The sequence below is a fragment of the Acomys minous genome, assembly GCF_964271855.1.
Source record: "Acomys minous genome assembly, chromosome: 10".
Classification (NCBI taxonomy): domain Eukaryota; kingdom Metazoa; phylum Chordata; class Mammalia; order Rodentia; family Muridae; genus Acomys; species Acomys minous.
In genome coordinates, this window is record NC_140491.1 from 28,784,913 (window position 1) to 28,801,233 (window position 16,321).

General features: G+C 45.6%; 1 protein-coding gene across 1 annotated transcript in view; it reads left to right on the top strand.

Annotated features, from left to right (window-relative positions):
• Positions 1 to 291: 291 nt before the first annotated feature.
• The window catches only part of HS3ST1 (heparan sulfate-glucosamine 3-sulfotransferase 1), a 29,633-nt gene continuing 13,603 nt past the window's right edge, over positions 292 to 16,321 (top strand). The window contains exon 1 of the mRNA XM_084797770.1: positions 292 to 543. The gene's annotated coding sequence lies outside the window, so the exon portion shown is untranslated. The remainder of the gene's footprint in view (positions 544 to 16,321) is intronic.

Here is a 16,321-nt window from a genome sequence, read left to right on the forward strand (position 1 = left end):
TCCAAGCTACCAGCCCCACTCTCTAGACTAAGCTAGTCTCTCTCCCCTTAGGCTGAAATCCCAGGAGCCTCCGCAAGAGGTGGGCAGAGCTGGCTCCTTCCAGACACAGAGGCCCAGAAGTCAGGTGCTTAGCTGGGTTGCTGGAAGTCGGCGCAGAGGGACGCGCAAGGGGGCGGGATTCGGTCAGCACCGGAGCTAACAAGGCAGCAGTGGGCGCTAGCGATCCTCTTCTGCCCTCCGCTCTCTCGGGGAGCTCAGGCCTTCGCTGTCCCCTCCTCCTGCTCGGCTCCTCCTCCTGCTCCTCCCATCCTCCGAGCGGCACCAAAACGCTCGTCTGCAAGGTCCTCTTTGCGCTGCAGCGGATAGCTGCCGCCACTGCTGGGTAACTCTCAGTGAGTCCCTGGGTTCCTTCCGTGTTCGCCAGCCCCAGGGTGCCTGGGAATTTGCTCCAAGGGGCGCAGGTGCTCGGCGGTGGTGTTGCCCATGGCCCGGCCGGAGAGACGATTGAGGGCGCCGGACCGGCTGGACGGGTACACGACTCAGGTGAGCCCTAAGCGTGTGGGGTGAGGGCGTCAGGCTGGGGAGTGGCCGGTGTGGGCACCTTCTTCTGGCGCTCTGACTTAGGATAATAAGTACGGAGCCCAAGGTGAAAAGAGGCTGAAGCTAGTAAACTGGAGAGTACACGCTACTAGAGGGAAGACTCCCGGCTTTCCGATCTTGCTGTCTCGTGTCCTGGATGGAACCTCGTCTCTAGAATTCGCGACATGGAGTAGAAAGGAGAAGAGTTTCTGACTCTTGAAAGACTGGACTTATGTCCCTAGCTGACTCGGGAGGGTCGTCGCCGGCCGCTGCTAGGCGTTGAGGCTTCTCTCTAGGACCCTGTGCATCTGCAGCAGGAGCGGAGCGCTCGATCTACCTGAGGCAGAGAACTGGGCCAGGGGGACAGCTGACAGGAGTTATTCAGAGATGGGGCATCTGGGTTGCGGAAGCCTAGGTCTGGTTTGCCTTTGCATTTGGTAACAATAATGGGGGTCGGGGGGAGGACCTAGTATCTGTTGGGGTACTCGAAGAGGAAGGCGACAGGCAGGATCGTAAGTATGAAGAAAAGCAGTTACATAGGGCTGTTGATTTTTCGTGTTACTTTTTTACTTTTCCCCTCCTCGGTTTCTATTTCGGGTACCACCGATAGAGGAGGCGGATAGAAGGGAGCGGGTGGATAAGGGATGTCAGGACACGAACCGGGAAAGGCTCTGTTTAGAATGAGCATGGCTTACTCCAAGCCCTACCTCTTCAGGTGCGCCACACACCCCGTCCTTTGCAGCAGTGGACTCTACTGCCTTACCCGTTCTGTACACTGCCTTTCCTGGAACTGAAGGAAGGGCCAGCTCTTGGAACCTCGGGCTCAAGCCAGTAGGAGAACGGAAAAACCAATGCCTGAGCCAGATGCAGGGTAGGGATTGGTGGGCTGTGCCAGTCTCAGGAATTATTCGTGGGTGCCTTAGATCCTTTATGGCACTACCAAGCTAAAGGGGCACCTGACCTCATTTGCACACGCGGGGTCCTCCTCTGGACCAGGAGTAGCACCCTGCCTGTCCAACCCCCACTATGCAGAAGCTATGGTATTCTTGCTTTGCCTTGCGCGAGACTTACTCCTCCTCTTCGCTCCGCGTTGGTTATTCTGGGCTATTTTTATCCATAAGTATGCTAAGATGCTTTGGGGGGGGTGCAAGTAGGTAACTCTGTACCCATAGTCTTGAAGCTAGTCTTAGAGAAGCAGTTTCTTGTTAGTGAGGAGCTGGGGTGAGGCTAGGAAGAGTGGGTAAGGGAGAAAGAGGGAGTGCGCCTTGCTTCAGCCTGGGCTCACCATTCTCAGGAAAGTGCCACTGCCACACAAGCTGCCCCAGCTCCCAGGCATCACCTAACCCTTGAGGAGCAAGTCCCCAACACGGTCCCCATGTGCCTCCCCCCAGCCCTGCATATTTGACCAGCTGCTGGAGGGAAAAATAAACAAGGTCCCCTGCTCTCAGCTCTGGGCCCAAATCTCACTGAATTTGTTGAAATTCAACTACCAGCTTTCACCTAGGAGTTAATTTCATATTTAACTTTAGTTTTTAATAAAAGGCGATGGAGAGAGCTCAATTTCTGCACCCCTAGCTCCAGCATTTCTAAAGTGCTAATTCCTTTTGACACTGGGAGTGTCTTGCTATCTCCTCTCCCAGCAACATGAGTACAGTTAGAATTAGCAGGACCTTCTAAAATTCCAGGTGAATGCTGAAGCTTCCCATCACTGCACTCTCCTCTATTTTCAGCGTGCTCAGTTATTTTCCCAGTTCACAGGATTGGAAAAATAGCATTGAGACTGACCATCGAGTTATGTAAGGTAACACCTGGACCCCTACTCACCCTCCCCCCCACAACCCCCCATCAGTATGATGGTATGAGAAGGTGAACTTTTAAAAAGAGCCTCTCTGGCAGTCAGTTACCCATCTAACTCTTGTTCCACAGGGATGGGCAACTTCCTGACTAAGCAGTCTTAAGTCTCTGCAGTTAATTAGGCAGCAGCCAGAGATGATGTCTTAGTGAGCAAGGCTGAGAGCTATGGATGCTTCTGGGCATCACATCCTCCGCCAAGCTGCTGTGTGCATGCAATACACCAGGACTTTGAGATGGAAAGTTTTGAACAGGGAAGCTGGTGACAAAGTGATGCCTTGGTCTTACAAAGGGAATTTTGGCCCCTGCTGCTGGTGCGGGAGCACAAGCTTTATCCCTCCAGGGGATTGTGGCCTCCCTACACCTTGTTAAGCAGAATGAGCTTTGACTTACTCCTTTATATAGCTGGGACTTGTGTTTTCATCCTCAAAAGAAGAAATTCTCAGCCTTGAAAAATCCCAGGGATTCTCCGAAGGGAGATGCTTCAAGGGAGCTTTCCTTGTCTCATGTTAAAATTCAGTGGTGATTTCAAAGCAGCTGGGAGTGGGCTGGCTGGTATGTTCTGCTCAGCTCTGTGCTCTGCCTTTCTGAGACCAAGCATGCCCCCTGGGTGGCACACAGCTGCCAGCCGGACCCAGCCACATTCTCTCCTCTTTTTGGTAGTTAGATTCGGAGGCAGGGACAGTCAAACAAGTGGATGCTTCAGTGGGTTGTAACCTGTGCTTGTCAGGAGTATCTAGAAGCCAGCTCCAAGGCCTCAGTTGGGAAGTGTAGAACTTTCCTGGCTGCTCTGTGGCAATGGTACTGGCTTCCCAGATGATACAGAAGGCAGGGACTTTGCAGCTGAGGTTAGAAAATACCAATACTGCTTTTCCCTAGTCCCCAACCTGGCCATCGTGTCTTCTGCTTTCTATTCAGGCTGAGAACACAGGCTGGGGTGAAGCCAACTTCTGGCCCTGTGACCTTAGGCTGACAGTTTTCTCCCTCTAAGCTTCCTAGTCTTTCCTGCAGATTAGTGACTGGAGGATGATTAAGAGGAAGTAATAAAATACACATAAAAGACATTCTGCTGACTATAAAACACTTGTGAAATTTTGTTTATTGTATTTGCCTTTCTGATATTTTTATATCTACTTCATGCTCATTTTAATTGGAATTGGGGTACTCCTGAGTTCGTCACATGCACTAAACATGAAACGAGGGCAGATTAAAATACATTTTGTGTTATGTGAACTCTACATGAACTGCATCAGCACTGAGCCCCACTGTTTCTAGGAATTATAATTTTAATATTGAGGATCAGCATTAAGTTTTAGAGTTGATTTTCTTCGTTGTCTTCTTTGAGACGAGGTCCTATATCCTGAGCTGACCTAAAACTTACTATGCAGCTAAAGATGACCTTGGACATCCTCTGGCCCTGCTGCTCCCAGCTCCGAGTGTTGGGGTTGTAGACATAACTATATCACCCAGTTATTGCTATCCTTCAAACCAGTGTGCTCAGCAAGCGCTCCAACAGTTGACCTGCATCCCTGGCCCTGTAAAGGTTTTTGCTGTAGTTTTGCTTTTAAGTTCAGTATGTACGTGTGCCTTAACAAGGTGTATTTGGGGGGAGGGACTTAATAGTGCTTAATCATAACTGGAGAAAAGTTAAAGAGCAGTGACTCAGCCGGGGGAGAGTGAAGCGTGAGGAATTGTGGGTCTTCCTGGTCTAACATGGTCATCTGTACAGAGTACTTACTTTTCTTTCTTTTCTTTTCTTTTCTTTTCTTTCTTTATCTCTCTCCTTTTCCAGAATTTGTCCCCAGAGCCTAGTTCAGTATCAAACACTTAATAGGCAGTTCCTAAATGTGTTTGGGAAAGTGAATGAATGATTGAACGGGAATCTTCACAGCTATTCAGGGGAGCAGATGGCCTCACTTCTATTTTAACAATTGAGAATCTGCAGATTAGGAAGCGTTGTCAGTTTTCTGAAGGTACAGAGGATTCCAGATTGGAAATCTAGATCTATGTGTTCCCATTACAGCCGTCAGTACTGCTTTGGGTGCCTCTCCCTCCACCCCATTCGAAGTCCCACTAAGTGTCTGGAAGGTAAAACCAGCAAGCAAATGCCGTTACTCTATAGAGAATCTCACAGTGTTGCTTCAGAGAGCTGCTCCTAGTTAGAGGAGGAGTTTCTTTTTCTACTTTGTATCTTGCAGCCCTGACCTAAGTTAAATGATCCCACCAGGGGATTGGAATCTGGAGGGAGCAGCTCAAGGACAGAGGAACTGTAGAGTGTTTATCACCGACTTGGGTCATGGATCAAGTGGCTGGCGTCAGCAGCAGCATCCCAGTCTCAAGATGTGCTCCCAGCGGAACCATTCCTTGGGCACCATCTTGACGTGATCCCTGGAGTTGGCTTCCCTTCATTCCTTCTCAGTGTCCAATCCTGGATTTTCAGCATCTCCCTAGTTCCTAGAGGCAGCACATAGTCTTCAAACAAATTCCTTTTTTGTGTCTGAGTTAAGCAGCATCCGTAAACAGCTGATGCACACAGCCTCCTCAATCCATCCTCAGGACTGCCTCTGGCGTGAAGTCTTCTCAAGCTCCCTCCACCTACAGGGAATTAAGACCATAGCTTTTGCAGGCCGTTAGAATAATATTTACTGGGCCATAGTTTGTCAATAGTTATGTGCTACCAGGAGAGGGCTAGAAAAATGAATACATTATTCTTGGAAGGAAAGGCTTAAACATAACAGAAATAGATCCCAAAGGACGTCTTTCCTATTTTTTTTTTTTTTTCTCCTTCATACTGCCTGCTTTTTGGTAGCTTTCCAGCAGGGGTCGCAGTGCCTTCAGCTGCCAGCCAAGGATCAGCCTGCATAGGCAGAAACAGGCCTAGATCGCAGATCCAACACTTTGTTGCCAGTGAAAGGTATGCTCTAATCTTGCCAGGTTTTATTTACTGCTTAATATAAACTGCAGATTCGTGTAAAATGTACCGACATCAGGTTCTAGTAGCTAATTCAACATGTCTATCTAGTGCATATTGGCGCAACAGAGCATTTTTCTATGAAGGGACCTTAGAGCCCTACAGACTACATGGCTCCCCGGGTGCTTGCAATAGAAGGAAGTTTGGACTTGGAATGTGACACTGAAGACCTAACATGTAAGATCAAAACAGGAGTGTGGGGGAAAGAGGTTTAGACTGTTGGAATCACTTCCGTTCCTCGTGGCTGGAGCATCTGTTTCAGCCAGTTTGGGATGCCTCTGATCCTTGTCTCAGTAGGTAGCAGCTTCAGAGTCCTATTTACACCTTGAGCTCATTTGCTGAATTCCAGCCCTGCAGCGCTTACTACTTCCTACAGGCAACACAGCAGGAAACAAAGCAGATGGAAACCCCCACCCAGGTGCGCATTCTCTAGTGGGGGACATAGAGCAGGAGAACCTACGAAAATCTCAACTACTTAGATGGCCGATGCTAAGGATGAAAAAAAATCAGGGAAGTGCAGCATGGAATGTCAGGGGAGCCCCGGTAAGTTGGGAGGCCTGAGACAGGTAGCCTAGGCTCTAGTTCAGAGCAATGGATGTAAAGTTTTACTGCCTGACACAAAACGGTTTTCAGTGTGGGAACGTGGAGTCTTGATTGTGTTCTTCAATTTCCAATTAATTTCTGGTATTTCTCTGTGCACCTAATTTGTTTTAAGTGATGAGTGGGCACGTTGAGCATCTGTCTTGCACCAGGCATTGTGGTAGGTATGATGGTGGAACATTAAACCAACCAATGGTATCCTAGACCAACACGGAGGACATCAATACAGGACCACAGGTGACTAGATGAGCAGAGCTGTGAAGAGGAGTGGGGAAGACATCCTTGTGGAGAGTCCATGCTTAGAACACTGGTGTTCAGGGCCTTTTTAAATGAACACTGAATCTGCATATGTGCCAGAAATAGTATATGTGTGTGCTTTCCAACTTGTTTTCTATGCCTGGATTCCAACCCTAGTGGCACTTTCTTTGGCCTGATGCTTCTTTTTCTTAAAGAATTATTATTAACGTTGTCTCTAGGAACAAAGTGTTTAAAATTTTTTTCAAGGTATGGAGTGTGCTTGTGCCCTTGGAGACCATCTTCCAAATCTGCCCGACTTTCACTGATAGGCAGTTGTCCAGGAGATTAAGGCATACTTTGAATGCCCAAGGAAAAGTCAGATAAGTTAGCATTGTTGTGCATAAAAGGTGCATAGTGTACAGCGTCATTACTGGGCTCATCTCAGAGATAAGCCTCTTTTGTCACTTTCCCTTTATTCACACCAATACTTTCTTAAGACAATTGCGTAGCTCTTGAGTGTGCTTAGCTCTGGTTATCTTGCTGCTTGCCTGACTCACTTGCTTACTATGCCGCACTCCCCCACGAGGAGATACGCTCCGTGAGAGCGAAGACGTGGAGGTGTATGTTTGCTTCAGTTTCCAGAACACCGTGTCTGCTCCCAACTACTGGCTCAAAAAAATGAAATCCTGAGAGTCTTCATCTGGGGAAATGAGGGAGGGCTTCATGGAGGAAGAAACATTTAGGAAAAAAAGAGAGAAAAGAAGAGGATAGTAATCAAATATAGTCAAAATTGGTATAGATCCAATTATTGAGAACCCAACAAGTTATTTTGGGATGCCCAAAGTAAGTATAAATTCCTCTGAGTAACTGATCTATTGGCAGGAGCCTATTGTGGAGCCTATCTTGGCCAAGAAAACCCTCCCTGATTTAGAAAGAATGCAATAATGATAAGGCCTTATGTTGGCAGCTGGTGATAATACCAGCTGTCTGCCTCACCCTTCCCCACCCTCTCAGTCCTGCAAAGATGGGAGAGCTTGGCTTCCTTAATTTATGTTGAAGGAAACTGAGGCCTGGAAATGCTTTCTTTCTTTCTTTTTTTTTTTTTCTTTGTCTTTTTTCTGTTCCCTTTGTGAATGTGGTAGGTGCAGGACCTGCAGCCAGAATCCTCTACCCGTGCTTAGCAGATAGCTTGAGATTACTCAGCCCCCAGAGGACTGAATGAGGAACCCACACTCTGTCCGTGAAGGAATCCACGTAAGCTGAAAACTGTTCACGGCTTCTTTTATCCATCAAGAACTTCCACTTCAGCATTTTCCGTCTTGTCGCCTTTCCCCTGGAATTCCTGCAGATTCAGTGCATGTGTGAGCCCTGCAGTAGGTTGTTTTATGTAAATGTCTTCATTCTTCCATTTAAGAGAGTCAATCAAAGTCCTATATCAGCAGTTAGGATACAGTGAGAGAAAGGTGATTGCAGATGAAGCTGAAATGAAAAAGCATGCTCGCCTCGCTGTGCTCAGAAAAATAACTACTTCCGAAAGAGAGGCCAGAGTGGGCTGGGCTGTCTTCTCTAAAAAACTGGGTTGCCCTTGACTCCCACCCCTTCTCCAGACAGACCCTTCTGAGGCTAGGAAGGAAGGAAGGAAGGAGGAACTGTGTGTCAGAGACAGATATCAAGATTCTGTTTTTGAATTATTTTGGCTTTGCTGTTATTACAGTCTGCGTCGGCTTTCAATAATGGGTGACTTCTGTGGGCCTTAATTTTCTCAACTTTATTCTGAAGTTATAAGGATGTAACAGGGCCCTAGTGCCACACTTAGAAAGTTGCCTTGTATAAAGGTTGGTAGGACTTGCAGATGAGTATATATAAAACTGCCAATGAAATTTGAATTTCATAAAAACAATAAACAACAGTTTAGATATAATGCAGATACTTAAGGATTCATTTACTGTTGGTTGTGACTATAGGCCGTGGCAGGCTCAGTGTGCTGAGTGTCCTTGAGTATAGGGGTCATCTGTCTGTGATGATGTTTGTCTGCTATCCTGTATCTTTCAGAGTCCCACTAGTCTCCTATGTCTTCTGAGAAACTACTTTTCTGAAAACTCCAAATCATATGAAGCTAAGGAAAGGGTTACAGTGTGTAATCTCAAAGGTAAAATGGCTTAGCCTCGGGGAATGGTCCAAGAGGAAAAAAAAAAAAATGTTGTTTTCCCTGGTAAGCTAAGTGAGGAGCAGCCTGGCCTAAGAGATCTTATTTGTCTGTTAAAAAGAGGGAAACAGAGCCTGGTATGTATTTAGTAACCGAGACACACATTCTCTCTTTAAGACCCTGATATTATGAGCCAGGTCTTTCTCAGCCATCTGTGGGAAAAATGGAATTTTTGACCTGTGAGCCTACCAGAGGTGTACCGGGTCTTCTAAGACAGGCCCTTATTAAATGCAAATATCAGACCAAGCTCATCTCTGTAGACCTAGTATTAGAATTTCTAATTCTGTGTGTTTAGCTTGCAGTGCCAAGAGAATCGAGGAAACTGGGAATAGGCCATTTGGGAGGATTGTGGCCTAAAGGAGGGGAGGACAGTAGAAGACAGGCGACATGAAAGTAGACAGAGGGAATATAGGGGCGATTCAAGCGGGAAGCAGTTAAGGGAGAGGACAGACAAGGAAGTGGGAAGGAGGGTTAACCAGATGAGGTGATATTTTTAAAAACTGAAATGGAAACCAACAATCTTATATCCAAATTAAAACATATAATTTATTTTTAATATATTTTATTAATTTATTCATATTACATCTAAATTATTATCCCATCCCTCGTATCCTCCCATTCTTCCCTCCCTCCCGTTTTCCCCTTAGTCCCCTCCCCTATGACTGTGACTGAGAGGGACCTCCTCCCCTTGTATATGCTCATAGGATATCAGGTCTTTTCTTGGTAGCCTGCTATCTTCCTCTGTGTGTCACCAGGCCTACCCAGCCAGAGGATGTGGTCAAATATGGGGCACCATAGTTTATTTTTTAATAAACTGTTTGAAGGGAGATACTCAGCATGGCTGGGAAAAGCTGCTCCTAGAAGCCACGGGTTATTAAAACAACAGCGCTGTGCCAGGGGTGGGGTATGTTCTTATAAGTTGTTGGTCAAGGATCTCCAAAACAGTACCAGCTTTTATCGTTTTCTTGGTTGTCATTCAGAACTAGCATCCCTTGGATGTATAACACAAAGAAGTCAAGCTGGCGTGGAAGTGGCAGCACCATCCCCTCTGCAGGCTAGCTTTCACAGTGCTAGAAGGTGCCAGACAGGCTGCTGGGGCACACGGGAGGAGAGGGTGTCAGTCAGTATGGTCTTATACATTATGAATGTACACTTAGGAATCCTACTGCGAAACCAGCCTGACAGGCAAGATGAATCTACTGATGTGGTGGTGGCACCAATGTAATGTGTGCGACCAACTGTTCTCTGGGTGACTTTGAGACCTGCCTCACAACCCACAAGAAAGAATCCATGCTTGCTACTATAAACCTGAAAAAAAAAAATAAACATGGCACAGGAGATAATGGGCCCTAATGGGAACTGAATTCTGTCTCTTAGCTAAATTGACAGTGCCAAGCTTCTTCTGTCTAAATCTTTATGTTTATACACATAGATGTTAATTCCCTCTTTCTAGTCAACAACAGTGAATACAGAGGCCGTAGCTGCATCAGGTGCTAGCAGAGTGCTCAGCTCTCAACAAGTAATTTCTGTCAACCCCTGCGAGGTCAAGGGAACATTATGGAAGAAAGGGAGGAAAGAGTCTAAAAGATAGGTGATAGGGAACAGGGCTGTGAAGTGCTGTCTTCTACCAAGGCATAGTCATGGTGACCATGGCCTAAGAGCAGCTGGGGATACTTACGCTGGGTCTGCACAAGTCAAGTGCGGTTGGAGGAGGGACGCAGGGGGTCCTGTCCCTCACCGCTGATAGATTTCGGGAGAGGAGGGAGGAGGACTTCATTGCCTTTATTTGCACCCCTACTGGTGACCCCATCAGGGTACAGTGCCTGGTTCCAATCCCGCAGCCACACTGATGGCCTTGGCTAAACCAATTAAGTCACAAAATGAAGCAAACAAACAAACAAAAAAAGTAACCAGGAACCTGGGACCGATGAGGATGGTGGATGATACTCTATGGGGATGGGATGGAAATAAGTGGCAGATAATTTGCAGTACTTTGTATACATGCGTGAAATTGTCGATGAAAGCAAGGTTAGTAGATATCCACATGGCTCCACTGGGACTGGATGCCCAGCCATTTGCAAGCTTCCCTTGAAACTGCTCTACTGTCAGATAACTGCAAAGCTTGTCCGCTTGAGGGCCTTTCAGATGTGCTGTGCCTGGATGGCTGGACTGGGACAGAGAACTGAGTGGAGATCTCACAAAGATGGATGGACCATGTTGTGAGGACGGATGAGAGGGTGTCTGATCAGGCAGCCACTTGATAGGCAATCAAACTAGCAAGGCGTTTGGTGCATGTATAGCTTCTAGGGCAGTTTTTAATAACTTCCTCAGTGGCAGCTATTGCTTCAGGTAAAACAATACATTTCTGCTGCACAAGGCATTAATTCTTTGTATAATATGAGCAGCCTGCTAGTGGTGTGTTTCTACAGAATATTGTCTAGAAATATGTGCGTAGAATGACATTTATTTATCCAGCCAGTTCTACATATGAAGCGTACCATAGACAGTAAGTTGCATCACATGGTGAAGCCTCAGTCTTCACATCTGTGAAATGGACATGCTTAAATTTATAACAGGCAGTGGTTTAGTGCACAGTTAACTAAATAAACTATGTCAGGAGATACATGATGCCTGACAGATAGTGTCACATGAAGCTAACCACAGAAAGCAACAGTTACCCGAATAGAAAGTTGAATAAGTATCACGGAGGGCAAAAACTAAAGCTCATTACATTATACATCAATATATATATATAATACATTATATTAACAGGGCAGTGTCTCAGCCTTTTCTTTTACCAGTCTTCCTTGATCATACCCATGTGAAACAGTGATGAGGAAATGGTATAGGCTGAGGACAGGAGAAGACCAAGAGTACATGTTGTGGGGGAGAAGAATGGAGACAGAAAGGAGCCGAGAGCATAGGGAGAAAAGAGAAGGTGGGACAAAAAGAAAAAAAAGAAGCAAACAGAATTCAAGGGCAGGGAGTCCAGTAACGTGTAGCAAGACTGTCCTCTGCAAGCCTTGCTTACATCCTCATGCAGTCACTTAGGTTAACGCTCACTGCATGCTCTGTTTTAGGCTAACACTACCGGCATGCCCTGTCCCACTGCTCAGGATCTCAAAGTAATGCTCCTGATGTAGAGGAAAAGGTATTCAGAACTGTAATTGTCAAGCTGGAGAGAAGCTGGGATCCTGATGCAGTGAAAAGTAGCAGATGAAAAGACTAGGGCATTGAGTGCCACCTTGTGGAGGGACGGACCACTGTGCCTCTGTTGGTCCTCTGTCTGGTGACATGGGGCTCCTCTTTGGTTGGGCTTCACAGTTTGGTTGTTTAAACTACCTCTTGAAGAAGCCTTTCAGAGTGGTGTCCTTTCTGCTCTGACTTTCCTGGGAATGGGTATTCAGGAAAATGTTTTCTCCCCTGTTATTCTGAGTTCCATCTGCACACCTTATGTGAAGAACCCTTCAAGGGGATGCTAGAGCTATCCTTTAGCAATCTTCCTGGGATGTAAAGCCATGCATGGGGCTAGAACTCTCTTCTGAGAGTAGATTGGCGTTCACAGTGACTCTGAGCACAAGAAAATATCCCTGACCAGGATATTTCATATTTGGAAAGTGATTTTGCTTTTAAAAAGCCTTCATTGTCTTATCTATTAAAATCTGTATTCTATTTGATGAGGAGCCTTATCTGTAACATATGTAGAACATCCATTAGGAAGTCTGGCCCATAGATAGCATCAACATAGTAGCCTCTGATACTTATTATTGGTTTCTCTTTTGGGCAAGGCAGATTTTGATTGAAAGTCAGCTCAAAAACACCATCTTGAGTATAGCTGATTGCCCCCTTTTGTGTGCTGGTGCCCCACACCAGCAGGATGAAAGGTCACAGTGTCCCTCACACATATGATCTCATTATTTTGCTCAAAAGTAGAGAGAAATTGACATGAGGGCCTCTCTTGTCCTTTAAACAGGAAGAGGAATCTTAAAAAACTCTAGATTTTGCCAGTAGTTCCTAGCAACCAAAAATTAGCCTAAAGGTGAATAGGTGTGTGTGTGTGTGTGTGTGTGTGTGTGTGTGTACAAATATAATAGGAAACTGAGGCACAGAGGTACTTGAAACAATAAAAGCAAAAATTAATTGACTATGGCAACCCTGAATCGATCTCTCCTACTTTGAGCAACTGTAAGAGCTGTGTTTGTACACAGCAGTCAGTGATTGATCAGGCTGAACTTCATAACTTCTTTTTTATTGCTGTCTTCAGCTGAAATACAGATCTTTTGGCCTCCTGCTTACCTCTCTTTGCATCCTCCGGCTCCATAATATTTGCAACTGTTTGCAGTCTGCAATATTTCTCTCTGTTCGTCGCTCCTGATGTCCTGGACAATCATTGCAGAACTCGGAGATAAATAGAAACCTCCCTGCCCCCAGTGCAATGGGCACTCTCAGGGATTGTGGGTGGTGTTGGGCTCTTAGATATAGATGTGATCTCATCCCACAACATAAAGTTTCAGAACAGATGTCACCTTGGGCAAGTAAATCTGCTCGCTCTTCCTTAGGTATCCACTCATAATTTTAATTACACAATTCTCTTTGTTCTTTTATTTAATATTAAATCTATTTCAGGAGATGAAGTTATAGAATTTGAGGAATTTTCCTAGAGTCCCCCAAAGCCCAGCAGACTATTGGTGCTACACAATAACCGTTGAATGAAAACACAAGAGACCCTGCCACCCTCCTTTTCAGTCTTCAAGATTAAGAGCAATGATGCGTTTAATGTTGGTTTTAATGACAGTCCATTTAATTAGTTGAAGCATTCAATGCATATAGTAGGTGTGTAAATGCTCTGTCTTCTTGTTCTGATTTGCTTTTTAAAAGTGGAAGTATTAATGAGCTTCCAAGTTGGCCAGCTACTGTGCCCACTAAAGTCCCTCACCACTCTATTCTCTGTAATCTGATGACAGGGGACCCTGTAACCTCCCCCACATAGATCAGGAGACATGAGTATCCCACATTTGGTGCACACTACTTCACGTTTGGCACCTCTATGCCGTCTTCTCATCAGGTTCACACTGGTTCATTTTTATGTTCTTTCTGGATGATTTCCTGATGCACGGCCTCTTTCTCCCACGGCAAATCATTTCCAGTGTGGAGAGCAACACAGATCTCTTTCCAATTACATGATGGTCCTATGCTTTGCTTCTTAGGTGGCAGGGAGGGCCTGTGAATTTAGGAGCCATCCCGTGCTTGTCACATTGGGGTGTGTTTGCTCTCCCTTCAGGCTGGTGACCTGCTTTACTTGAAACAGTGGCTGCTCCCTTTCAGGATCTCTGAAAGAGCAGAGTGTGCGGAGGCCTGCCACCAGAGTGCATGTAAAGGGAGATGCTGAGAAGTAGGCCCTCATTTCAAGCTGAGCAAGTTGAATAACCAAGGACACCTCTCCAGTGCTGAAAGAGCACAACTCTTCTAGGTGACATGCTTATGACCACTGTCATCTTGACTATGTCCCTGAGGACTTGGATCCCCGACAACAGGACAATCAATGTCCCAACCAATTCTGCATGCTGCTTGATGCCTTGCCCTGAGTACAGGTGCAAAAAAAAAAAAATGCAATAGAGAATGAAATAAATGTAGATGGGTTTGTTTGTTGAGCAAGGTTTAAGAGAGGGTTGTGGTCCTTGTAGTTGGGAAGTGAAAGTACTATTATTATGAATTCAATGCCCGCTTGTTATAAATAGAAACATCAGCCTTGAGGGCAAGCTCATGTGCTGGCTCATACTTCCTGAGTTCAGATGCACAGCTGCCCTCTGTCTCTTAAGGAACTTAATGCGACCTGTGCAGATGTTCGTTCTGTGGTCAAGGTCACCGCCCTCTATGCTTGTCTTTGGTTGGGCTCACAGGAGCCTTTCTGTGAAACAGTTCTCCCAGGGCCCCAAGGCTTCTGCTCCCAGGACACCATTATTTTTGAGTCTTGCAGGTTGAGACTGCTCATACTGACACTCATCTTCAGTCTCACCTTCATCACACACATTCCAAAAGAAGCTGTGGAAAGGCCTTGGGTTGACCTCAGGCCACATAGTAGTAGGAATCTGGTCGCATAGCCCACTAGGGTTGGGCCTAGCTGCCTTTGGCAGATCATTGAGTGAGATTGCCCTCACCTGTTTTCCTTCCTTATGTGAGTAGCTTTTAAGGTTCTCTGATAGTGACAAATTGTCTCCTAATAGCCGTCCTTCATAAATGCCTGCCTAGGAACCTTTGTATCCAGTCGTGTACCTTTTTTCCCTCTGTTATTGTTTTGTCTATAAATAACAGTATGCAATGTTTGTTTGCTTGCTTGTTTGCTTGCTTTTGGAAAAAAGTCCCCTCTCCACAAAAGAAAGTGTTAGTATTCAGAATGTTGCAGTTTCCTCCCATTTTTAGGATAATTATTTAAGGAGATAGAGTATACTTCTTTTAAAAGCCAAATTATTATCATTTTTTCCAGGTTATGAGAGCATATATTATCAAGTACCTGTTTACTGAAAGTCTTCTTTGTATCAGGAAAGTTAGTATGATTCTTATGATAGTTCACTTAGTTCTTATAGCCACCTAAGTAGGACGGCAGGGTAATCTTTCTCACTTTCTGAATGGAAAGTTGAGGCCCTGAAGGAGAGTTAGAGCCTCGGAGGAAGACAGGCCTGAGCCTGGAGTTAGGCTTGTGGTATCTCATGCACATTACTTCATTTACATCACACATTTCTCCATCCTTGTCCTGTAGTCTGGAATTCAGTCAAGCGTGTTGACCTTTGTTCTTATTCTCATCAGACCCCCAAGTGGTTTTCACTGTAAAGTTCTTTTCGTTGCTAAATTCACATCAACTCCGGTCTGTTCCTTCTCACTGTGGAAGAGACTGCCCCTCTGTCCACAGCTGCCTTGCACAAGGGTTTCAAACACAACTTGTCTGTAACAGTATAAAACTACTGCGGTCTTATATTCATTCTTGTAATAACTAAGCACAGCTTAGAGACGGTTTTTCCGGCTATTTGATCTCCTCAACCAGATCTTTAGCTCAATTAATATTCGTCGAATAAGTGTTAGCTGTGATCTGAAGACAGTAGGTTTTCCTATTTTTAAAAAATGGTGTTATTCCCCAATACCTCCTCATAAAGAACACCTTAGTAGCTTGGAAATTTGGCAATCATTGCTGTACCGACCTGCATCTGTTAGGCTAACGGATGGTGATAAGGCTTTCTGGCTAACTCAACAGGAATCATCCTGTTTGGAATCTAGGGTAATTACTGTGATACATGAGAATGCGTCTTAGTTGTCTGGACATTTCTGATGTTTGTTAAATAGTTAGAATCTGTGTCCTAATTACTTCCCTGTTCAAATGAGGTCTAAAATATCCCCAACTCCTGAACAAGGTCACAAAGAAATGAGAGCACAGTGCTCAACTCCTGACAGTAGTTTCATGTGGATCCATTTCCATGCACTGGCCCTTTCGAGAAGGAGAACTTCGTGGGGACCTGTTGTATGTGCCTGAAATTATCTAGGTTAGTTACACAGACCACCTGCAAAGAGCCTGTATCTGCTACAATAGAAAGCAGAAGTCAGAATCTGGCAAGGGCTGACACTTCATGAGGCTTTTCTCTAGGCCACGCCCCCTCCTTCTCGGACAATGCTACAAAGTCAGTCCTGTTGCGGTCTTCACATCTCAGATAAGAAAAGGAGGCATAAAGATCACGGGATTTTCTGGGCTACGCAGGAGAAGGTCTGCAGAGCTGGGATTCAAAGCCAACCTCTAGACTCCCAGTCCTTCCCATTGTGAGTGCCGGAATTCATCTAGATCATCCCAAAAAGTTTCCTGTTAATGCCAACATGTCTCGGATGCTTTATCT